This window comes from Pithys albifrons, chromosome 4 (assembly GCF_047495875.1).
Source record: "Pithys albifrons albifrons isolate INPA30051 chromosome 4, PitAlb_v1, whole genome shotgun sequence".
NCBI lineage: Eukaryota > Metazoa > Chordata > Aves > Passeriformes > Thamnophilidae > Pithys > Pithys albifrons.
The window spans coordinates 413,885-439,932 of NC_092461.1; the positions used below are offsets into that span (position 1 = coordinate 413,885).

General features: G+C 51.0%; 1 long non-coding RNA gene across 2 annotated transcripts in view; it reads right to left on the reverse strand.

Annotated features, from left to right (window-relative positions):
• Positions 1 to 26,048, reverse strand: part of LOC139671014 (uncharacterized) — a 354,063-nt gene that overhangs the window by 24,360 nt on the left and 303,655 nt on the right. For both annotated transcript variants that reach the window (XR_011697644.1, XR_011697643.1), the window contains exon 8: positions 5,584 to 5,684. This is a non-coding gene — a long non-coding RNA (uncharacterized lncRNA). The remainder of the gene's footprint in view (positions 1 to 5,583; positions 5,685 to 26,048) is intronic.

Genomic DNA, 26,048 nt, shown 5'->3' on the forward strand with positions numbered 1-26,048 from the left:
TGAGGGGCCATGCGTGCCCCACAGCAGAGCAGGGTGAGGGGGCCATGCGTGCCCCACAGCAGAGCAGGGTGAGGGGGCCATGCCTGCCCCACAGCAGAGCAGGGTGAGGGGGCCATGTGTGCCCCACAGCAGAGCAGGGTGAGGGGGCCATGCGTGCCCCACAGCAGAGCAGGGTGAGGGGGCCATGTGTGCCCCACAGCAGAGCAGGGTGAGGGGGCCATGCCTGCCCCACAGCAGAGCAGGGTGAGGGGGCCATGCGTGCCCCACAGCAGAGCAGGGTGAGGGGGCCATGTGTGCCCCACAGCAGAGCAGGGTGAGGGGGCCATGCGTGCCCCACAGCAGAGCAGGGTGAGGGCACTGCTGGAGGAGCTTGGCCCATGGAGCTGGAACAGCCAGGGCACCCCGAGTGAATCTCAGAGGTCACTGTGTGGGGTTTGCCAGCTGGAGGAGCTTGGCCCATGGAGCTGGAACAGCCAGGGCACCCCGAGTGAATCTGAGAGGTCACTCTGCACCGTGTGCCAAGCTCCTGAGTGCCAGGCACAGCAACGGCAGCACTCTCTGGTTCCTGCACATGCAGGAGCTGTGGCCACACCACAACGGCACATGCAGTTCAGACCGAGAGCAGTTTCCAAAGCTGCGATGACTTTCATTTGTCACGGATCACCCCTCACCCCACTCCCTCTCTGTGGTCCCTCACTCGGGTTGGCTCCCAGTCCACTGACTTCCAAAGTGACCTCCCAAGTCCGAACAAACAAAACCAGATGTGAGGCTAAAATGCTATTTTGTGCAACTGCAGCAGCCTTTTGTTTTGCCTGGTTTGTTTAGCTCTAGCTGGTAAGAACTTTGGGGCAGAGGCTCTCAATTGCTCTTTGTTTACATCTCCTCTGCAAAGGGCCTCCTCCTTCTTCGCTGGCTCTTGTGCTCCACCACAATAAAGATGACTATTAATAATGTGACCTTCAGCAGACTGGAATGGAGTCAGCAATTTAAGGCATTGACACTGGAGAAATCCTTATGAATGCCCGAGATCATATAACCCCTCCATTTGTTTCCAGGCCTATCTCCAAGCTGTGGTTAAGTAGCTATCATTTCTAATATTTGCATTCCCCTTACCCCACAGTGTGGGGGGGATGGGACTATCACAATTATACCACATTCTTCTGGGTTCCATAACGAGCTATTATTTTGCTAATGGAATATTCAAGCAGTCTGCAGTAATTTATCAAATAGTCCCAAGTCCCATTTTCTCTGTGTGAATCTTTTTGTTCACAGGTAAATTGATGTGTGGGGGGTTATCAGGGGTTTTTTGTAATTCAAATTAACCATTCCACTCCCCCTCAGAAAAAAAAGATCGTTAGACACAGAATGTTATTTTTTTTCCTAATGATGTTTAGAATTAGAATAGTGCAGGCTTCCTGTGACTGGCAATTTCTGCATTTTAATTCATTCTTACAGTGGTTTTGCATTTTAACGCCTAATTTTGAAAATTTGCCTAAACTAAAGGGGAGCAAAATGTAATTCCACTTCTCCTTACAACTATTGTCTGCTTCACTGTCAGATTAAACTGCCAGCAGTGTAGTGCCATTGAATTGGAGATGAGGGAGAAGAAAAACACCATCCTCTCCATTTATTTTACTTTCAATAAAAAAAGCCAAACCCCAAGCCCTGGATGTATCCACAAACCACACTGACAACCCCCCCCCACACCCTCACTCGCAGCTGTTCTCTCCAAACCCGTCTCTGTCCCGGTCCCTCCCTTCTCTCCTGCCCACACAGGAAATTCCTGGCTGGCAATGGCAGGGAAGAGCTGTGGCACAGAGTGATGGAATGCCTGAGGTGAGAAGGCACCTCTGCAGGGCACTGAGTCCAAGCCCCTGCTTTGGTCAAGACCACAGATGGCACAAAACTGGGAGAAGTGGTTGATACACCTGATGGTTGTCAGAAAGAGCAGGTTGCTCAGGATGTTCTCTGGTTTTGAGTATCCTCATGGATGGAGAGTTCACAACCTTTCTGGGCAAGTGTTTGATCATCCTCACTGTCCAAAAAGTGGGATTTTTTATGTGTAAATGCAATTTCCTTTACTTCAGCTTGTGCCTATTGCCCCTCTTCCTGTCTGAAGATAGAATGATAGTGTGGAGAGATTCTTGCTTTCATTGGCTCCTGTATCTCCTCTGTCCATCTCAGCTGGGACCCATGTGGCTTTCCGGGAGACCTGTCTCTCTAAAGCACATTGCCCAGAGTCCTTTGGCTTTCCTGACCACAGAGTGAATTCTCCTTTGCATTGGAATGCCCCGTGTTGCCATGTTTTCATTGCACTGAGGGTGTCTGAACACAAGAACTTGTTTACTCCCTGCCTTACAGAAAGGAGCATCTCCCTCTCAGTTATTGTGGAGTGGAAACAGAACCAGCTACTAAAGAGTTTTGAGATTCAGTCCATGAGGCATGAAACCAAACAATCTACCAGCCACAAGGTTTTTCATCCCCAGCCTGTTATTTTGGGCCAGAATTTTATCCTGTAGACCAGCACTGCTTCCAGTGAAGGTTTATTTAAAACTGAGATGTTACTGGAGGAGCAGGGGGAGGTACAAAAACCATTCTTGCACAAAGAATGTGTGACTTGCCCCAGCACTTTATCTGTTTGTAGCCTTAGCTCAGGTATGTAGCGAGCCAGGTGTCATCTGAACATGCTGATCTGTTGGAGTATCTTTATTAAAAACAGTGATGACTTGTTAAAGTGTTCTGCTTATTGAAATACATAGAAATGAAGGTACTGAAAGGACCTGAACTTCATCAGTTACCAGCCAGCCAGTCCCTGCAGCCTGAGAACTAACTGGTGTCCTGCCTTTCCTGCTGGGAGTGCAGTCAGTGCACACAGGGCAGCGTGAGCAGCTCCAGTGGTGCCTCGGGGCTCCCCTCCCAGAGCTCCCATCAAACCTGCCCGTGCCAGGTGTCTGCAGGCTGCTGCAAAGCCTGTCCCGGGAGGGGCTCGGGGCTGAGGGGCTGTGACAGCACAGCCTGTCCCGGGAGGGGCTCAGGGCTGAGGGGCTGTGACAGCACAGCCTGTCCCAGGAGGGGCTCAGGGCTGAGGGGCTGTGACAGCACAGCCTGTCCCGGGAGGGGCTCAGGGCTGAGGGGTTGTGGCAGCACAGCATCCAGCATTGCCTCAGGTACCGCTGTGCTGCAATGGCACCGCTGGGACCGGCAGAGACCCCTGGGGAGGCGGGCAGGAGTTTGCACTCAGCCAGGAATTCCTACCGGAGTGTAGCCAACAAGGCCACATGTAACGTGGCAATTTTAACTCTGAAGCAGTGCTCTGCTACAAACAAGTGACCAAATCTCTTGCTCCTCTGGGCATGCAGGCAGGTGTTAATTTCCATTGATCTTACTCTATTGTAGCACGTTCTGTTTGAAGTGTATCACTCCACTCACAAATAGGCCACCTCAAGCGTGCAGGGCCAGGGACTGCTCTGTTGCCACATCAGGCCCTGGACAGAAACATTCTGAGGCTCAGTGTCACAGCCACACTTCCAGCTGAAGCAAGTTGTGCAATATAAACACTTGGTTGGTAAATAAATAAGGCATAAATGTCCTAGAATGTGCCTGCTGCCAAGAGCAGCTTGGGTTAAATGTGAGTTCTCTGTGTTTCCAGGGTATTTGTGGCATTATGACTAAACCAGAATTCTCTCCTTTGCTGAGCTCATCTTCTAGAGTAAAGGTTGTCACCACTGAACAACTGGAGTCTTTGCTTAAGACAAAAGTCTGTAAAGATGTTTGAGGGTGATCCTCTGGAGTTTTGTTTGCTGGAAGTGTGAGGTTGGGTACATGTTTTGCTGGAGCAGAGAGGCAAAGCAATGTAACAAAGCTAAAGGTCTATACCACACTTAGAATCTACAGAAAAACAGAGGCATGCTTTGTCTTGTTCTGCCACAGAAGGCATTGCCATTGCTTTAACAGCATATTTTTGAGGCACAGTTCTGCTTCCCAGAAGTATCTCATATATAAAATGAAATACATCTCACAGCAGAGCTGGATACTCAGCTGCCATGTTTGCAGATATTTTTCTGCAACTACATGTACAAAAGAAAATTTTCCAGAATAACACCACTTCCACTTTGCTGTTCTATGGGATTAGAAGCCTTCCTGCCTTTTTTTCCCTGAAGATTTTCTGAGTTCAGCATATTCATGCAAGAGTTACTCTTTCTATCTTCTGTCTTTCTATAATCTAGAGTGATTTTGTTAGTTAATATGGAAAGGAAGGCTGACACTGCTTGCCCTGCTTAGACACACAACTTTGAGGGTCCCCTTCATCCTTTCAGACCAATCAGTAGTAAAATATGGTCACAAAGTCTTTCTTTTCCAAGTACCAAAATTAGTGAAAACCCTAAAAACGTTGTGTATTTTATAATAATTCAGGAGCCTTCCCTATTCAGAGCCCCCCCACTGATGCACTGGCTGGTTTTTGCTCTGCCTCACTGCTCTGAGCAAACACTCTCAGCCTCCAGGAACACCAGAGGGGCCAGCAGGGCAGGCAAATCCCTCCTGCAGAGACACGTCACTCCAGCCTCTGACAGAGGGGTCCTGCACCACTCAGGGGCTGCTCCCATGGCCTGTTGGGGCAGAAAAAGGAGCTTTCCTGTTCCTTGTGGAAGATGATGGGCCAAGATGACAATCTGCCCTAAACCCCACCCAGTTTACACTCGCATTGCCCTGCCCTCACCTCTTACTGCTGCCCTGCTCTGGTCAGTGCACACCCAACTGAAAGCACACGATACTGAGAAGAACTGAAACCTCTGCCTGTAGGCACAGCAAGCACAGGTCATGTGGAGGCCTTGCACGAGGGCCTGTCCCCTCAGCAGTGCTGTGGGACAGTGGAATGCAGAGCTGGTCCAGGCACCAAAGTTCACGTTGCTGTTGCACATTTAACAAGGCACAAAGCCCAGGGAAGGGAAACACTTCCAGCTTACCCTTGATCCTGACAGAGCTCACACGAGCCCACCCTGCAGCTGCCTCACCAGAGAGGCTTTAATTCTGCTGGAAATCCCTTCCTGCCCCCTTGCCTTCAAACCCAGTGTGTCCTAGTGAGTTATTTCCTTGAGTTCTCCTCGTGCCCTCACTCAGCTCATCTGTGAGGACACCCTTCAGCTGTGCCTGTGCCTGCCATGCTGCTGGTAAAGGACACCTGGTGTTTGCAGTGGGGATATGCCACGTGGCATCTTCATAAATATATATTACGATTGCTGCTGTTACTAAGGAGAGAAAATTGCCTTTTGATCCTTAGTGAGACGCATTTGTTCCTTCCCTCCTTCCCTTCCAGGCTGACCTCCTGCATACAGACAGGCATGAAGACAACCTTAAGTGACAATCAGACAAATTTCATTTTGTTGTGAGCTGCTTTTGCAATTATTTTTTTCCTCTCTCTGTGTTCTGGCTGACCCAGACCAGGCTGTCACTCTGACAGGGGTCCTTAACCTCCAGATTAAAATATGCAAATTATTATCTTTCCTTCCACTTGGACCTGTGTCAGACACATTGTAACTATAAAGAAATGTTTGTTTGGGTTTGTGTAAGAACATAGTCACTTACTTTTGCCATCTCCTTGAATAACGAAGCCAATTTGACACGAGGTAATCAATGTTCAGGTTCAATATGGATCACAGAGCACTTCTTGTTCTCTGAGGCAGTTGCTGGTAAAAAAAAATCAAACAACTTCAGAAAATCTCAAACACCTCCTAGAAAGTAGTACATTCCCCACCTTCAAATTCCTACTAAGTAAATTATGGTAAAACAATGGAAAGATGCAACTCATCAAGTTCTGTACTTCCTACCGAAAATTCATGCTAAAGTCTTTAGATGATAATTAGCTTAAGATTTTACAAATAAGTTATTTCCAAAATGCATGGCTATGTTCCCATTTCAATCACTGTAAAGCTAAATTGGCTGAAACTTTTAAACTACACAATTACAGTACACAAAGAATGGCTCTGTGCAGGGATTTTCCTTTCCAATACATCTCGTGTTTTAACTAATTCTAAAAAGCCTGGTCATTAGTCTCATCATTAATGATGATATAACAGATACCTCCAAGTGCACAGAGACATAAATACACAGAGTGCTGAAGGAGAACTGCACACACAAATTCCTCTCTGTCCCACATACTGTTACAGCACAACACAGTGGCTGAAAAGCTGCAATTTCCTAAATGTGGTGCTCTGTAATGGATATAATTTTATCAACATGTGACATGGAAGGTGCACTGCTGGAAACTAAATGTATGTGTGGGCAGGAAGCTGAGCAAGAGAAAATACAGGTTGCTGGAAGTCCTGGTGATCTCCCCCAGACACCTGGGGAATGCTGCCTTCTAAAGAGCCCATTTCCAGCCTCTCACACCCCGGCAGCCCCTGGCTAATACAGGAGTCTTACTGAAAATAGGACTATCTTCAGAGTATTTCCTCATAGTTCATTGCACCCACTGGTACATCCACAAATTGAGAAGTTTCTGAAATTGTGCAATGTGGTAATTTTGACAAGATATCATTAAAGTTTCTAGCCTTGCCTCCTGTTCCCCAGGCTGAACACCCCCAGCTCCTTCATTGCCCTCCCCCTCAGGTCTGTGCTCCACACACCTCACCAGCTCCATCGCCCCTCTCTGGACATGCTGCAACACCTCAATGTCCTTCCTGTAGTGAGGGGCCCAAAACCGAACACAGCATTCCAGGTGTGCCCTCCCCAGGGCCCAGTGCAGGGCCTGCTCACTGTCCTGGGCCTGCTGCCCACTCTTTCTGACACAAGCCAGGGTGCCATGGCCTGTTTGACCACCTGGGCACCCTGATGCAAGGGCAGGTGGGTGGTGCCATCAGGCACAGAGCGAGGGCCAGGACATGTAATTTTGGCATTGTCATCGCCCGCACAAAATGGCGCCTCAGTCTCCCCTCACAGCCCCAAGATGGCTGCTTCAGCCGTCAACCCTACCACATCACAAAATGGCGCCTCAGTCTCCCCTCACAGCCCCAGCATGGCTGATCCCGGCCACCAGCCCATCCTCACCCCCACCGCATCACAAAATGGCGCCTCAGTCTCCCCTCACAGCCCCAAGATGGCTGCTCCAGCCGTCAACCCTACCACATCACAAAATGGCGCCTCAGTCTCCCCTCACAGCCCCAAGATGGCTGCTCCAGCCGTCAACCCTACCACATCACAAAATGGCGCCTCAGTCTCCCCTCACAGCCCCAAGATGGCTGCTCCAGCCGTCAACCCTACCACATCACAAAATGGCGCCTCAGTCTCCCCTCACAGCCCCAGGATGGCTGATTCCATCCCACCAGCCCTTCCTCACCCCCACCGCATCATGAAATGGCCATCAGTGTAATGCGTCACAAAATGGCGCCTCAGTCCTCCCTCAGTGCCCCAAGATGGCTGCCCCAGCCCCCAGCCCTTCCTCACCCTTGTCATGCCACGAAATGGTGCCTCAGTCCCCACTCAGTGCCCCGAGATGGCCGCTCAGGCCCTCAGCCCTTCCTGACCCTTACCACGTCACAAAATGGCACCTCAGTCCCCCCCAGCACCCCAAATGGCCGCCCCGGTCTCCAGCCCTTCCTGACCCTTACCACGTCACAAAATGGCACCTCAGTCCCCCCCAGCACCCCAAATGGCCACCCCGGTCCCCAGCCCTTCCTGACCCTTACCACGTCACAAAATGGCACCTCAGTCCCCCCCAGCACCCCAAATGGCTGCTCCTGTCCCACCAGCCCTTCCTCACCCCTCCCATGTCACAAAATGGCGCCGCAGTCCCCCCCAGCACCCCCAAATGGCCGCCCCGGTCCCACCAGCCCTTCCTCACCCTTGTCATGCCACGAAATGGTGCCTCAGTCCCCACTCAGTGCCCCGAGATGGCCGCTCGGGCCCTCAGCCCTTCCTGACCCCTCCCACGTCACAAAATGGCACCTCAGTCCCCCCTCAGTGCCCCAAAATGGCCACCCCGGTCCCCAGCCCTTCCTCACCCCTCCCACGTCACAAAATGGCGCCTCAGTCCCCCCTCAGTGCCCCAAAATGGCCACCCCGGTCCCCAGCCCTTCCTCACCCCTCCCACGTCACAAAATGGCGCCTCAGTCCCCCCCAGCACCCCAAATGGCTGTTCCTGTCCCACCAACCCTTCCTCACCCCTCCCACGTCACAAAATGGCACCTCAGTCCCCCCCAGCACCCCAAATGGCTGTTCCTGTCCCACCAGCCCTTCCTCACCCCTCCCACGTCACAAAATGGCACCTCAGTCCCCCCTCAGTGCCCCGAGATGGCCGCCCTGGTCCCCAGCCCTTCCTCACCCCTCCCACGTCACAAAATGGCGCCTCAGTCCCCCCCAGCACCCCCAAATGGCCGTTCCCACCCACCAGCCCTCAGCCTTCTACTTCATGTACATAATCCTGCCTGGGATCTCTTATTAGCTACAGCAGTCTCTTTAAAATCTTTCCTTTAAGTCTGGAACACCCATTTTAGAGGAGATGTCAATATGAATTTGGTTACAATTTCCTTGCTAGATTAATCTTGCAAATCTTTAATGGGTGTATTAATTAGACAGCATTAATAACTCCAGTATCAGCCATGAATTTCTGTTGCCTCTTAAAGTAAATATGATTAACTTCCCTCACCCTCAAGGGCATAACGTTGCAAAAATTATCAAGCAGGAGAGTGTAAGCTTTTATTGCATGAAAGTTTTGTTCTGTTTGATTCAATGCACAGGCCCAGCCCAGCCCAAGGAGCAGCTCCTGCATTTTACACCAATAGCCCTGTGGGACTGAGGAAAGCAATCCATGGAAAATACCTCAAAATGCCAAATCTTCAGCCACTCTTCCTATATTTTAAGGCAATTTATCTGAAAGAGAACTATCTCAGCTCAGATGGATCTTCTTTAAACATGACAGTGTGCCTTGAAATACTGCAAAAGTCCCACTGACATCTTTAATATAATGCTTTACTAAGTACACAGTCCTTGTTGTGCAGAAAACAACTGTAAAAATGCCATTAAATGTTTCCTTCCATTCCTAAAGTGTTAACAGTTTAAATAACCTTTATACTTAAGGTATCATCAAGCCCCTTTGTTATTGTTACCATTGAACACTCTGTTCTTCTTTCCCTTGCCCTGACAGCACCACTTTATGTTTCAACAGTTCAGTACTTTACAGAAAGACCCTGAGATCAGCTCAGCAGGTTAAAACTTGGCTGTAACAAAGCCAAGGTCATGGAGTCAGTCCCCTCTGTGGGCCACGGACTTGAGTTGGACTCGCTGAGCCTTGGGGGTCCCTCCCAGCTCAGAACAGTCTGTGCACCTCTCACTGGTCTGTCTGTGAGCGCAGGGCAGCAAATACACCATTCGTGGCACTGCCCCCTGCCAGCGCCTCCCCCAGGGCAGGGAGCGCCGTCCCTCCCGCTCACAGAGTGTTTATAAAGCTCTGACATCCCATCAACCCGAGCAATCCCACCCCTCCCGAGGAGCAGCCCCAGTCACCATCAGTGCTTTGGCAAACCCATCCCTTGTTTCGGCCCCCGCCCTTCTGTTGTTCTCTGCCGAATATCTGAGACAGCCCTGCTGACCTCACCTTTCAAATCTAACCTTTCAGCACCGACCAGCAGTGGATGATGGAAAAGCCCCTGACAACACATTTCCACGCTATATCCAGTTTTCCCACTGTATATCGAGTCCCAAGGATGCAACTCTGCCCACAGAGACTGCAGGGGCCCTTCAAGTTCCTTTAGACTGAAAGCAATCCAGGACTTCAGAGACTCAAATAATCTTCTGACTGGTAGGGACACCAGACAGTTGCCAAACAATGTCTGGGACCATTTATATAATTTTAGGCAATCCATAATACAGCTCTCAAGCTTTCAGAGAATTAATTAACTCAAGATAATACAGTCAACTCAGAGCTGAGAAAGAAATCATATTTGTTGAGTGTGTTTTGATTTCCCAGGATCCTGGGAAATCAGTGGGCAAGGAGCTAAAGCTTATTTTGGATGAGGCAAGATGTAAAGCAAATGCCTTCACAGAAAATAACTCAGTGAGTAACTAGTGCAGCCATTTAAATATTTAAGTCTGGGAATCAAGTGTGAAAATGGGCAGAAAGAGATACCTGCATTTTTCTGGGTTAAAACTGTTCTTGCTGTAGGTATTTGTCCTATTGCACAGCTTCTTCTGGGGACCTCCAGGTGTTTCACCAGTTTAAAAAGAAATTCCGAGTCTCCAAACTGGAGTCCCTTCCCTGCTGAGCTCAGAAGCCCCAGAGAGTGGGGAACCCCTCCTTGCCTCCTCTCACAGTGCAGAGCTTCATGTTCTTAGCTAGTCCTCTTTTCTTAAGCAGCAAACCCAACCTCTTTGGCAGCTCTCCTCACTGGGATGAACCTCATTTGCAGCAGGCAAACGTCCACTCAGCCAGAATTTCCTTATTTCTGACGCTAATACTGAACATCTACAAGCTGACACCAAGGAGTTGTGTTTTTATCTGTTGCATTTTGGGGAAGCTCAGCCCAGTTTCATGGCCCAGGGCCCCAGGCTTGCTTACATTAGCTTACATCATGGAGGGACTTGGCTCAGCAATTCCTGCTGTTGGCTCCTCACTGCTGAACTGTAAATGGATATCTCCTGCCTGGCTGGGTGCCCAGAGAGCTTTCTTCTCAGTCCCTAATCCCACTTAAACAACATGTTCTTAACAGAAACAAGTGGTGGTTTGCACAGAGTCTCTGGGTACCTGAATAAAGCACAGCCACCACCAATTGCCTTCTCCTCAGCAGGACCTGCCCAGGTGCTGAGGACCAAGGGCTGTCTGACAGTCCTGTTTGTGATGTGCTGCTCCTGCCCTGTGCAGTGAGCTCTCCTGCTCTGTCCCTCACACAGGCAGCAGGAAAGTCTGTTCTGCATCACACATGGTGGGGCATTAGCTTGGCCTCGACTCATCACATCAGCCCCACCACTGAAAGTCCCCCAGTCATCAAACCACTGAATGCCCCCCAGTCATTAAAACACTGAATGTACCCCAATCATCAAACCACTGAATGTACCCCAATCATCAAACCACTGAATGCCCCCCAGTCATCAAACCTCTGAATGTACCCCAATCATCAAACCACTGAATGTACCCCAATCATCAAACCACTGAATGCACCCCAGTCATCAAACCACTGAATGTACCCCAGTCATTAAACCACTGAATGCCCCCCAATCAAACCTCTGAATGTCCCCCAATCATCAAACCTCTGAATGTACCCCAATCATCAAACCACTGAATGTACCCCAGTCATTAAAACACTGAATGTACCCCAATCATCAAACCACTGAATGCACCCCAGTCATCAAACCTCTGAATGTACCCCAATCATCAAACCTCTGAATGTACCCCAATCATCAAACCTCTGAATGCCCCCCAATTAAACCACTGAATGCCCCCCAATCAAACCTCTGAATGTCCCCCAATCATCAAACCACTGAATGCACCCCAATCATCAAACCTCTGAATGCACCCCAATCATCAAACCACTGAAAGTACCCCAGTCATCAAACCACTGAATGCCCCCCAATCAAACCTCTGAATGTACCCCAATCATCAAACCACTGAATGTCCCCCAATCATCAAACCACTGAATGCACCCCAATCAAACCACCGAATGACTTCTTTAACCAGGGCCTTGTTTTCTTTGGGAGAGGCCCTGAGACATTCTCATGCCACCAGCTTGGTTCTCTTTTCTCTCAGCTGTACATGGAAGGATGGCCAGGTCCCCATGCCAAGCACTGCTGGTGCCACCTGGGACAGGCTGGATGGACACAAAGGGACACAGAAGGGGCACTGCAGAACTGGAACTGTGCCCTCTCCTTGTCCAAACAGATTCCAGAAGCTGATCTCCAAACCACAGATATGATTTTAAACCATAAATATGTTTTTAACAAGAACTCTTCTTCCAGTTCCAACACAGAATCCACTCATTCCCTTCCTTGCTACAGCAATTCCTACCTATTGAACACTGCAAGTTGTTTTAAATAATGCACAGACTTCTCTATTTACCTGCAAAGAAACAATAAAGAAAAGCCTACAGAGATATGATTGGCTCCAAAGGTTGTGTCAAAGTTGGGAGAGAGCAGAAAGAGTCTTTTACCAGAACGTGGGAGAATGTGGATATATGAAGGCTGCAAATATTTCAGTTGAGAGGATTTTATTTTGCATTCCATCTGGTTTCACATATCCGATAATTGAAGGGAAACAGTGACAGAAAATAAGGCACTTTCCCATGCTGTGCCTAAAGCTTTTCTTATGACAAAGTGTCATCATGTCTCAAGAGGACCAAAAATACTGGTGAAAGTCATCTTAATTTTTAAAAACAAATATGCATGAGAACTGGTTGTAGCTGGATGTAGTTTTGAATTAGAGCAGGTCCCCAAAGTAAGTTTTATTGTGATGTACCCAAGAGAGTTTGTACTAGAGTATTCAGGAGAAACAGAGAGTAAAATATTGTCAGAACTCTTACTAAAGTAATTTCAAATGTTTAAGCTAAAACACCCTCTCTGTGTGAACAACTGACCACATCACTTGCTGCTGTCACAAGTGGGAGTATTACCAGAGACAGAAATGCACCTCCTGAGAACAAGAACTGATCTCTGCTCTCACACCAACAGCTGTACCTTCGTTTAGAGGTGAAAATAGAGTCGACCCTCATAGGCAAAGCGAGGATTGTGCAACAGTGTTGAGAGAAAAGCAGGAGATATAGGAAAGCACAAAGACAAAACTGGACCACAGCAAACTTTCTCCCTTTTTCTCAGCTGACAATGCCTGCCAGGGAGTTTGTCCCACTCCTGCTGACCTGGCTGTGACTGAATTACAAACCTGCCCCCAAGGCCCTGCCCAAGGCCCAGCTGACAGGCACCCACACCAGTTGATGGATCTGCACACCGAGTGTGTATTCAGGCCGATCAAAGCAGGCTGCTGTCACTGCCAACTGCCCTTTCTCTTACTGGGGCATTTCCATGTCCCTCCTAACCTGGTGCTGGACATTTGCCCTGCCTGCTCCCTCACTGTGCTTGCAAACCGGGACAAATGGTTTGAAAAAGCAAACCCTCAACAGAATATTAAAAACTGACTCTGTACTCCCATTGGTGACAACTAAGGCTAAGTCATTAAGTAATTAGGAGATTGCTATTTCATTAGTTTCAGAACCCAGTCCTGATACTCTGCAGAAGATTTCGTTCTGCTAGCACATCCATTCAGACAATTTCCACTGTGTTTGGACTTCAGAGGTCTCTATTCCCACCAAGGAATTCTCACAAGATTCCTATTATCTCATTTTCCATTTTTTTGGCCTTGCACTTTGACCCTGGCATTCTCCAAAGGACACTTCACTTTTTACATCAGGCTTCAACCACAGACTGGTTTTCTAAACAATCCAATGGAGTAACTTGCAGTCCATACTTGTCCAGGCTCTGAGAGACGGGATCCACAAGCCAAATATATACAGTGGGAAAGTATAATTTGAAATGTTCCAGACTAAACATTTTAAAATCAGACAAAATAAATATTTCAAAGCACTAACCTGAAAACTATTACTTGCTGATGCTGGAGCTTGATGTAGTTGCTGCTGCAGCTCCTTGTTAAAAGACCATGAATTTTGAATGTGTTCAGCACCCGCAGACAGCAGGAGCAGAGCCTTTGGCTCACACATTATTGGCTGTCCCTCCCCACAACCTGCAGCACCCAGGGCTGTGCCATGGGCAACTGGGAGGTTCTGGGGGCAATGGAAAGCCTGCCCGTGCTGGGATCAGGGGTTAGTTCTTTATGCAAACTGTTTTGAATGAGTGTTTTACCTGAATGAAACAAGAACACCAGGCTCAGAACAGCAGCAATAATAAGCATTATTAGTATTCCCTGGGTAAAGCTACTGGATCCTGGGGGATTACCTTGGTGCCAGGTACCTGCAGAGGGCCCAGGGAAGGCACTGCCACCTCAGGGACACTTGGGCCACCCCCATGCAGGGCCAGGGGGTGTGTGAGTGTGCAGGGGCAGTGCAGGGCGTGGGGCAGGCAGGAGAACAGCAGCTGCACTGCTGAGGGGCTGCTGGAGCCTCCCATCGCTCACAGCCCCCCAGAGCCAGGGCTGGCTGTATTGCTGGGGCTCCTTCTGCCCCCTGTGTGGGGCAGGAGAGGGGCAATGGCAGGCACTGGGGGTCTGCCTCGGAGCAGCTGGGGTGGGCTGGGCCGGACCAGGGCAGGGGCCAGCAGCCTCTCCCAGAATCCATCCCTGCTGCCCTCGGGCTCCCAAACCCCTGGCTCCCAAACCTGGTGTACCCACGTGTGGCCGAGTTCCTGCATCAGTGACCACAGGGCAAAGGGATGCACTGGGATGGAGAATGTTACAGCTCATAGAAATAAGGTCTGTCGGTGTATCCAAACAAACAGCGCCACTTAAACCACCTCCGTGGTAAAGGAGGGGGCTGGACTCGAGAGCAAACAATAATGATTTTCAAGAGAACCCATTTCAGCCACCAAGGCAGAGAGTGCAAACAAGACAATGTACTGAAAAGTGATACATCTGCACTTGACCCATGACTCAAATCGCTCAGGAGCAGCCACACCCCGGGGATGAACCTCGGGCAGCTCCTTCTCTACCTTTCTGAAACTCTCACAGAGGCGAACCTGCCTCTTGTACATTCACTCTCCAAAAGGCCTGGAATTTCAGCCTAAGGTTTTTTCTTATTTTCCCCCGGAAAAAACGCATTTTAAGAATAAATTTCATGATCAATTGTTTCAAAGACAAATTATTTATCACATGTTGAAAGTGAAGGGTAATCCTCTTATACCTTTAGCTTCAGTGAGATGCAAGGATATATCTGAAGGAGAAAAGGGTTAATATGACCCTATAACTCCAGATGAGACAGTAAAAGCCCATTTGTTTTAAGAAGTAACTGTGTGTCTGCTTTCCACCTTCCTCTAATGAATATTCATACGGGTTTTAGTGCAGTGCCAGAGTGGAGCATAATGCGGGCAGGTGCGATGGATCCAGCACAGCACCCGAGGGATGCAAAGCCAAGCCAAGGAGATGTGGCCGAAGGGAAGAGGCAGTGCCCTGTGGAGCTCAAACAGCTCCAGACACAGGAACAGCTCAGCCAGCCCTCCTGAGCACTGCAGAACCCTCGCCTGGGCCGTTACTACTGAAAGGTGTTTGCACGTTCTCCACCAGCCACTTCACTCGGCTTTGGCACTCAGGCTGAAGGATAAACAAGCACCAAGAGATTCCACACGCAGGCAGGTGCTGTAGCTCACAAATAAGCAGGGGTATAAAACAGAGCTGAGATGGTTGGGAAGAGCAGCGTGAGAACCGCAGGGTGAAAAATAATGATTGACAAACACTAAGCACCAAAAAGACTGAGTGTAAAAGGGGAACAACCAGAACTTGTTGACAAGTGAGGAGCAGTGAGAGGAGATGAGCTGAACATATTTCTGTTTAATGAGGTGTTAAGTAGCCCATCTCTAAGGCTGGATAATGACTGTGCCGCTGAGCTGGGCAGGGCTGTGAGAAAAGCTGAATTAGATGACATTGGGCAATTCGGGAGAGCAGCTGAAATGGGAGAGAGGATTCCTGAGCAAAAGGTGAAGTGCCTCTGCCTCTCAGAAACCTTGCAGTGATCTGGGGCTGAGGGCCCAGCAGCTCGTTAGGGGAACACTTTCTCTGAAAGCAAGCGTAACTCTAAAGAAAAACCCTACCTTACACCACCAACTCCCTCACTCCCAGACAAGACCTGAGAAAGTGCAAGTGCTGTTCCTCTGCCTGTCCTCTGTCCTGGGGGGTGGTGAAGCAGCTACACGACACTGCAGGGGATGCAGGAGGGCACTGGACAGTCCTTTTAACTAGAGAGGTGTTCATCTGAAAGAGTCCTGGGGCAATGTCACATGTTCTAAAGGCTCCACCAAAATAGATCACAAGGTCAAAGCAATAGGAAGATTTTGACTTTTCTCCCTTCTGACCTTTACCCAAACCATTTCCTGCACACGGGGGGCACAGGGCATTTGATTAACTCAGTCTCCATATCACAGCACTCAACAACAGAGTGGGATGTCCCTCTGTGGCTCATCCCTTGGGTGTCTAACACTGGCACGGGTCTGCAGCAACACTGAGCATCTCCTGGTTTTTCCTACACATTGCCACTGTTCTATGCCCCTCTGCAAAGCTGGGGGACAGAACCACTCTGGAGCTCTGTATCAGTGGGACAGGGGCAGAGAACAAGAGGAACAGGCAGGAGCTGGGGGGACAGAACCACTCTGGAGCTCTGTATCAGTGGGACAGGGGGAGAGAACAAGAGGAACAGGCAGGAGCTGGGGGGACAGAACCACTCTGGAGCTCTGTATCAGTGGGACAGGGGCAGAAAACAAGAGGAACAGGCAGGAGCTGGGGGGACACAACCACTCTGGAGCTCTGTATCAGTGGGACAGGGGGAGAGAACAAGAGGAACAGGCAGGAGCTGGGGGGACAGAACCACTCTGGAGCTCTGTATCAGTGGGACAGGGGCAGAGAACAAGAGGAACAGGCAGGAGCTGGGGGGACAGAACCACTCTGGAGCTCTGTATCAGTGGGACAGGGGCAGAGAACAAGAGGAACAGGCAGGAGTTGCTTCACTGTGTATCAGAATTTAAAAAAAAGAAAAATCAAGCCTGTGGGAACATTCTCATGAGAAAAAGAGCGAGCAGGAGCAGTGTCAGGTAGTACAAAACCCCATCAAATTTATGATGTCTACAGTAAGTAGCAGTTGTTTGAAGGAAGGTGGCAGTGGCAGAGGCAGAGGAAGTGTGTGGTGGGCGTTAGAGGATGGCAGGAGCAGGACATGTTTGTGTGAGAGAGGCTAAATATAAACTCCAAGGTGCAGCAGAGATGAAAGACGGTGACAGGATCTGCAGAAGGTCAGGAAGCAGCATAAAAGCAGGGGAAAGACACAGGGCCCTGTTCACACAAAGAGCAGAAAGAGGTTCATGCCACTTTCCACGGCTGCACTGGGCAAATGCATAAAACCACATAAAACTACCCTTGAAACCAGAGTTTTGCTTGTACCAGTCACAGACAACGCCAAATGAACAGCTGCTGACCCAGTGGGAAAGTGTTACTGCATGGAATTAGCATTATACAAAATAAAGATGCTGTTCCAGTCAGTGCAGCAGTGTCTGACTCCAGCTGCTCATAGAAGAGAGAATGGAAGTATCAGGGGTTTGCACTGGGGATTTTTTGCTTGAGATGGAAGATGGTTCCAAGTTCTGGGAATGTCAACAGACGCTGTCACAAAATTTGAAGAAAGGGCTCTATAAATGCCTAAGGTAAAATTTTCATTACCACAGAGTTTGAGATGCTGCTGGAATGCCAGTCCACATCACACCAAACTTAGGACTGCATAAGAAATGTCAATGAAAAATTTCAGTTTCATGGCCCATGAGCTGTATCATTTTAAAAAAAAATCTGCCTCTAAAGGAAAAGATGTCTGCATGGGCTCTCACACCAGGGCTGGCATGGAAATCATCAAGTGATGCAAATCTGCTACAAAGGGTTCTGCCCACAGGATTCAGCTCTTTGCCATCTCTCACACCTGACCAGTTGGTGGTCAGAGACTCCTCTCCAGCCTCAGCACAGACACTCCCAGTGCAGTTCCAGTTCATCAAGCTGCAGGATATTTAATGCAGCAGATCATCCATTTCTGCCACAGCTTTTCAAGCCTATTTCCTGAGTGTTATTTCTTAGGCAACAATCCAGTGCTCCCTGTTTCAAGTGTTTGTGACAGTGAAATCCATACAGAGCCCAAGCACAGACAGCCCCCCTCACCTGCCTGTTTGCTGAGCATCACACCCCAATTAATCAATCACTGGGCACTGATTTCAAATGCAAGGCAATCCCAGAGGAAAGAGCCAGGGCAGCAGGGCAGGGATGGCCTGGGTGGCAGTGACAGCTCAGGCCTGGGTTTACAGGTGCAGACAAAGCACAGGGAGTTGGGGAATCACCAGGAGGAGCAGAGCAGTTTGGGTTGTTATTTCTGCCACTGCATCATCCTGGCACAGCCTGCCCAGAGCAGCTCCAGCTCTGCCCTGTGTGCTGGCACAGCCCTTCCCAGAGCAGCTCCACCCCTGCCCTGTGTGGTGGCACAGCCCTGCCCAGAGCAGCTCCAGCTCTGCCCTGTGTGGTGGCACAGCCCTGCCCAGAGCAGCTCCAGCTCTGCCCTGTGTGGTGGCACAGCCCTGCCCAGAGCAGCTCCAGCTCTGCCCTGTGTGCTGGCACAGCCCTGCCCAGAGCAGCTCCACCCCTGCCCTGTGTGCTGGCACAGCCTGCCCAGAGCAGCTCCATCCCTGCCCTGTGTGCTGGCACAGCCCTGCCCAGAGCAGCTCCAGCTCTGCCCTGTGTGCTGGCACAGCCCTGCCCAGAGCAGCTCCAGCTCTGCCCTGTGTGCTGGCACAGCCCTGCCCAGAGCAGCTCCACCCCTGCCCTGCGTGCTGGCACAGCCTGCCCAGAGCAGCTCCAGCTCTGCCCTGCGTGCTGGCACAGCTCTGCCCTGTGTGGTGGCACAGCCCTGCCCAGAGCAGCTCCAGCTCTGCCCTGTGTGCTGGCACAGCCCTGCCCTGTGTGCTGGCACAGCCTGCCCAGAGCAGCTCCAGCTCTGCCACGCGTGCTGGCACAGCCCTGCCCAGAGCAGCTCCATCCCTGCCCTGCGTGCTGGCACAGCTCTGCCCAGAGCAGCTCCAGCTCTGCCCTGCGTGCTGGCACAGCCCTGCCCAGAGCAGCTCCAGCCCTGCCCTGTGTGCTGGCACAGCCCTGCCCAGAGCAGCTCCAGCCCTGCCCTGTGTGCTGGCACAGCCCTGCCCAGAGCAGCTCCAGCTCTGCCCTGTGTGGTGGCACAGCCCTGCCCTGTGTGCTGGCACAGCCCTGCCCAGAGCAGCTCCAGCCCTGCCCTGTGTGCTGGCACAGCCCTGCCCAGAGCAGCTCCAGCTCTGCCCTGTGTGCTGGCACAGCCCTGCCCAGAGCAGCTCCAGCTCTGCCCTGTGTGGTGGCACAGCCTGCCCAGAGCAGCTCCAGCCCTGCCCTGTGTGGTGGCACAGCCCTGCCCAGAGCAGCTCCAGCTCTGCCCTGTGTGGTGGCACAGCTCTGCCCAGAGCAGCTCCAGCTCTGCCCTGTGTGCTGGCACAGCCCTGCCCTGTGTGCTGGCACAGCCTGCCCAGAGCAGCTCCATCCCTGCCCTGTGTGCTGGCACAGCCCTGCCCAGAGCAGCTCCACCCCTGCCCTGTGTGCTGGCACAGCCCTGCCCAGAGCAGCTCCAGCTCTGCCCTGTGTGGTGGCACAGCCCTGCCCAGAGCAGCTCCAGCTCTGCCCTGTGTGGTGGCACAGCCCTGCCCAGAGCACCTCCAGCCCTGCCCTGTGTGCTGGCACAGCCTGCCCAGAGCAGCTCCAGCTCTGCCAAGAGCAGCTCCAGCTCTGCCCTGTGTGCTGGCACAGCCTGCCCAGAGCAGCTCCATCCCTGCCCTGTGTGCTGGCACAGCCTGCCCAGAGCAGCTCCAGCTCTGCCCTGCGTGCTGGCACAGCCTTGCCCAGAGCAGCTCCAGCTCTGCCCAGTCCTGCTCACTGTGGCCCTGGTGAGAGGCAAAAGAACAGCAAAGCCAAAGGGCAAGAACAGCAGAGTGAGAAGAGAGAGGTGCTGGGGAAAAGAAAGAAAAGAAAGAACTAAACACAAATCCAACAAAAAACCCCTTCTCACAAACAAACAAAATACCCCAAACCAAAACCAAAACCAGAACAAAAAACCTAACCAGAAGTTTTCAATTTCCATTTCAAACAGAAATACCCAATATTTGCCCAGAAATGATGTCTTTATGGGCCACCTGAAAAATACATGTTTTATTTCATTGTTATGCTATGCAACCCCCTGAACATTTTGTGGCCAGTAACAGACTCAGGAACAGGCACTTGGATAGGCAAGGACCTGATCTGCTAGGTAGGACTGGTTACGTAGCCTTGCTCAGACTCCTCAGAATGACACGACACGCCTCAGGGAAATAAATGCCAGCTGTATTTTACTCAGCGTGATCTTGCAGTGTGTTCATTTGAACCGATGCTGACCCGTCTTGGAAAGGAACCAACAGTAATTACCAGTCTCAGCGTTTATATCTCATCCTAATTTAGAACAAATAATCAATTGCAACCTTGATGGTGACCCTATGAAATGCTTCCAGAGAGCTGTTGGAAACCAGCTCAGGGCTACCTGAGAAACACTGGGAGATCCTTGTGTGTCCCAGCATTTGGCTGTTCTGCTTCTACCTGTGGCTGCAAAGCAGGAGGAGTGAGGGGTGGCAGAGAGGGAAGGAAAAAAGCAACCCTTTTATTCACCCTGGTTTGGTTCTTATGCATTTAACTCATGACATCATTTGAGCTTGCTCTGAATTTGTGTTTTCTTGCTGCAAAGCTGGTAAGTCACCCTTTCAAACTCCTCTTGAGTTCAACTGTGGTTTAGCACAGAGACAATTAAAACCAGAGGCCTTGAAGCAGGGGACAGTAGGTCTGTGTGTGCATTACACATATTTATACACCCAGTCACTTGGCCACCTGTGTGGGCTGGCACGGAGGTTTCCAGCACTGACCACGAGCACAGACACAAGTGCCACACCTTCAGAAGTACCTTCAGCCCATGAACTTCCTGCAGTGCTGCCCTTCCTCTGTCGATGGTGGGGCCATGGGAAGACAGAGCATGCTGGCTAAAGCAAACTTGCAGCAGTCACACTCCATTAATTCATTCATCACCTAAAAGCTAAGTATTGATTTTTTAATGGCTCTACAAATCTGTTTAAGCTACTATGATGTAATTAAGAGGACGTGTGTTTACTGTAAATTATCCAACAAGTACAAGGGCTGTGCATTCAGCAGTAACAAACATTTTAGCTCAGACAACAGGGAAATTGACTGTTGGAAAATGTTTTTCCTCTGATTGTATAAACTACCACGATTATTGTCAGGATGGATCTTTAAAAACCTCCTGCAGCAGTAACAGAAAGATCTGATGCTCCTTCCATTGCCAGAACCCAGAGTTCTGGTGCAAATCCAGTGGTGGGAGTCAGTTGGGTGACTGACACAGTGATGGTGAAACAGGAATCTCAAGCCAGCCCTTACAGGAACATTCTTGCACTGCATGGGCTGCTTATACTCCATTCCATCCAAAATGCCAGCAAAGGCAAGAGCAAAGTCACAATTCCCACAGATGGCACCTGAGTACCCACTGGAATCCTGCTCCAAAGCCAAACCCATGACACTGATATCACCATTAGAGAATGAGGACATGGGTAGTGCACACTGGGGTACAACCTGTGTCCTCTGTGAGTGAGAAAAGCTGCAAGCAAGCCAAGCACTGCCATGTAGGCTCCATGGGCAACAGCAGAGGAGCAACCCAAGAAACAGCTTTTTGCAAATAAAGGTGTGTCTACACTGTGAACATGAAATATGCAGTGTATCATTATCACTGCTGGGGAAAACAATGAAAAGGAGCGTGAGATGGGAAAAGAAGAGACTTGTGGTCCCAGGTACTGAAACAAGAAGTGTAGGCTTTAGTGCTCTGAGGAAGGGGCAGAGATGGTGTACGATAAATGTCTTACTGATCCATTGAACAAGCACTATGGAAAGGCCCATGAGACACTGCCCTCTGCCCAAGCTCTGCAGCCTCTCCAGCCTGAGCAGACACCCTGCAGTGCCTTGGCCTGCAGTGCCCCAGCCCACCCTGGCTCTGCAGTGCCCCAGAGCCCCCCTGGCTCTGCAGTGCCCCAGAGCCCACCCTGGCTCTGCAGTGCCCCAGCCCACCCTGGCTCTGCAGTGCCCCAGAACCCACCCTGGCTCTGCAGTGCCCCAGCCCACCCTGGCTCTGCAGTGCCCCAGAGCCCCCCTGGCTCTGCAGTGCCCCAGCTCCCCTGGCTCTGCAGTGCCCCAGAACCCACCCTGGCTCTGCAGTGCCCCAGCCCACCCTGGCTCTGCAGTGCCCCAGAACCCACCCTGGCTCTGCAGTGCCCCAGCCCACCCTGGCTCTGCAGTGCCCCAGAGCCCACCCTGGCTCTGCAGTGCCCCAGAGCCCACCTGGCTCTGCAGTGCCCCAGAGCCCACCCTGGCTCTGCAGTGCCCCAGAGCCCCCCCTGGCTCTGCAGTGCCCCAGAGCCCCCCCCTGGCTCTGCAGTGCCCCAGAGCCCACCCTGGCTCTGCAGTGCCCCAGAACCCACCCTGGCTCTGCAGTGCCCCAGCTCCCCTGGCTCTGCAGTGCCCCAGAACCCACCCTGGCTCTGCAGTGCCCCAGAACCCACCCTGGCTCTGCAGTGCCCCAGCCCCCCCTGGCTCTGCAGTGCCCCAGCCCACCCTGGCTCTGCAGTGCCCCAGAGCCCCCCCCTGGCTCTGCAGTGCCCCAGAACCCACCCTGGCTCTGCAGTGCCCCAGAGCCCCCCTGGCTCTGCAGTGCCCCAGCCCCCCCTGGCTCTGCAGTGCCCCAGCCCACCCTGGCTCTGCAGTGCCCCAGCCCCCCCTGGCTCTGCAGTGCCCCAGAGCCCACCTGGCTCTGCAGTGCCCCAGAGCCCACCCTGGCTCTGCAGTGCCCCAGCCCACCCTGGCTCTGCAGTGCCCCAGCCCACCCTGGCTCTGCAGTGCCCCAGAGCCCACCCTGGCTCTGCAGTGCCCCAGAGCCCACCCTGGCTCTGCAGTGCCCCAGAGCCCACCCTGGCTCTGCAGTGCCCCAGTCCACCCTGGCTCTGCAGTGCCCCAGAGCCCACCCTGGCTCTGCAGTGCCCCAGCCCACCCTGGCTCTGCAGTGCCCCAGAGCCCCCCCTGGCTCTGCAGAAGGGATGCTGGCTGAGCACCCCCCATGGCTGCAGTGGGACAGCTCTCTGTGCTGGTCAGCAGCCTCCAGAGGGGGGAACTGCAGCAGCTCGGGGAGAACAGGCACTGCTGTAACTCAGTTCTCAAAGCACACCCAACTGGGAATGGGAGAAGGGAGGATATTTGAAGGTACTTGCCATGCAGAGATAAAAGGACACCAGAATAATTCATCTATGGCTTTTGATAACATTAATTAGCAGCAGAGCTCAGTTGGACTTTTTAAAAATAAAAAATGCACAAGAATTTTTTTCTTAGTAGAAAAATGAAGAAATTTCTAAATATTTAACAAAGAAAGCATGAACATTTAATTTTCAATGTCATATTTATCTTTAAGGGAAAACTTTCCCAAGGGCACACTACTTGATTTAAATTTTGTTTTGCTTTACAAGGGCACTGACACTTTGAACCAGCAGCCTTTCCCCAGTCCAGTGCTCCAGAGAAGGGAAAGAGGAGCTGGTCTCCAGCAGGAGGGCTCAGCACACACCCCTCAGGGTTCAGTCCCTTCTCCTCGAGGGGTGGGAAGGACAATGGCGAGCTCAAAGAAGCTCCAGCAATGAAGGAGAAGAAAACGTGAGGATGGTTCTTGTCAGCAAACACAGCACAAAGTGTGAGTCAATAATTAAAGAGTTAATTATGGCACCAGTCATGGATCCAGGCTTGGCATGAATCCCCTCCAACAGTCCCAGGGACAGCTCTGCTCCCTCCCTGGGGCACAGCTGGGCACACACAGGAGCTGCTGGGAGGGGAACCACTGGGAATGGGCAGTGCCAGCACAGTGCCACACCAGTGCCAGAGCCAGCACACTGCCACACCAGTGCCAGCACAGCAGTGCCGGCACAGCAGTGCCAACACACTGCCACGCCAGCACCAGCACAGCAGTGCCCTGTGCCTCTGTGTGTGCACACTGGGCACCCTTTGGCAGAGCTCACACCGCAGTGTTAGAGCATCCCTGGGCAGAAAGCAAAGTTGGCACTGCCAAGTGGATCAGAATGGCTGCTGAGGTGATCAGTTCCCTCCTTCATCACTGCTGGGTGCTGAAAACCCCTCTTTGTGCTATTAGTGAGCCATGGGTTTAATGAAGTCATAATGGGTGATGTGGAAAATGAGTCATTCTTAAATACCTCAGAATTCCTTTCAGAATATATTCTACTCATTTCCCAGATGCAAAAGCAGCAAAGGGGAAAACAGACTCAAACTATAGTTAAAATACACCTCAAGAGACCAGCAATGGAATCAATTAATAAACTGTCTCTGACTGCCTGGTTGTGACAACTTCATATATATTGTGTAGAGAAGCTTTTCTTTTTAGTCTCATTTCCAAAAGAAATGAGATGCATCTACAGCCAGAGCCTCTCCCCAGGGTGTCCAAATTATCACCCAGTGTCAGTCAGACCTGCAGGGGAGAGGCCTCAAGGGCAGTGAAGAAAATGGCCTCAAAGGCAATGTCCTCCAAGGGGATGGATAAAGATTCCCAGAACACAGATATCCCACTGGTTTCCTGGCTTGGGTTTGGGATGTGGCTGCTGAGATTCAGCTCTTCTTTCCAAAGACACACTTGGACTGTCAAAAACTCCTATGACAGCAGAGCCCAGAGCAGAATCTGCTTTGGGCATTATATAACCCTTGAGTTACAAAAAAGCAGCTGGTTTTGCTTTGTGTGTGACATTCTGTGTGTTACTCACTATTGCCAGTCTCAGGCTTTTGCAAACCACAAAACATCATGAGATGAGCTGTAACATGAGATACTGAAAAATAAATAAAAGCATTTTTGTGGTTTATTTGTCCTTTAGTGCAGGGTGAGCTCAGGTCATGTTTTTGAAGCTTTCCCTCCCAAATATCAAGGCTACAGATCCACCTGTTTGCCACGTGGATTTGGGTTAAGAAACCATAATGGTGACACTCAGACTTTTCAAACATCCCACACTGATACACCAGCCCTGAGGGTCTTTCATTCCCACTCCCCAGGCAGTGAAGGCCAGTTCAGTGGCCACTGGGACAGACCCAGCAAAGGTCCCAGCACATGGTGAGTCCACAGAGAGCCTGAACAGCCCCAGTGGCTCTGTGGGGAGCCAGGGGCTGTGTGGGCACCCAGTGCCACCAAACCAGTGTGCCCAGCATGGCTGGCATGCAGGGGCACTCACAGACATCTCATGTCCTCCAGCAGCAAAGAAATGGCATCAGGCCAGGGCAGTGGAGCTGCAGCCACAGTGTCTCTTTCCAAAAACATTTTTATGCAATTAAGCTTCGTGCTTTTCAAACTATTGGGCATCCCAAAAGAAAACACAATCTTTGCCCCTAGACATTGAATAGGACAGTCTGCATATGCAGAGGTAAATCACATGTTATTTCATCATGTTCAGTTCCTGGGGGGAGTTCCCACCTTCTTATGCCACAAACACAAACCTTCCCTAACTCCTGTAGGCTCCAAATGCTTTTCCTTATGGCTCATTTCAATTCCATCAATTCACAGCCCAGAGCAACCGATTTTTCTGTGGCTGCTCCACACTCAGCTTGTCCCAACTCCACACTTAAGCCCAGGGTGCTCCAGCTATTCCCATGCACCACACAGAGCCATTCCTCCTCCTCTCCCCCTGAGCTGCTCCTTGGGTGGCACGAATGGAGAATGGTTTCAGGGGATGTTGAAATTAAAATACTCCACAGAGGCAACTGGGGAAAGTCTTAAGAAACACTTTCTAGTGGGGTTGGTTTTTTCCCTTTATTACTTTTTTTGAGGGCAATTTCTATTCATCAGAGCCACAACTTTTTGTGGGAATGGGCCCCACCTTTTCAGCCCTGTACAAAGTGTGTCCTCAAAGTCCAGGAGGGTCACACACTGCTCAGGGAAGCTCTCTGGAGCAACCCACGGCACGGGCCAGCTCTGCTTCAAGACAAAGAATTAGAATAAACCAATTTTAGGGCACTTTTGCAGCCCAGGATTACTATAACCCACTGAGTCATACAGCCCTCATGCCCTGGAATCTCTGCTGGTGAACTCACAGTATCCATCACAGGATTTCAGTGCAGAGCTCCCTGGCAGCAAAGGAAACCCCCATGAGGATGGAGCAGGAGGAGCTCCCAGTGCTACCAGGAACTGGTGCTGTGTTCTGGCACCACCTTTAATGTTTCCACTCTGATTTCAGTGTGGAGCTCAGGCTGCAGT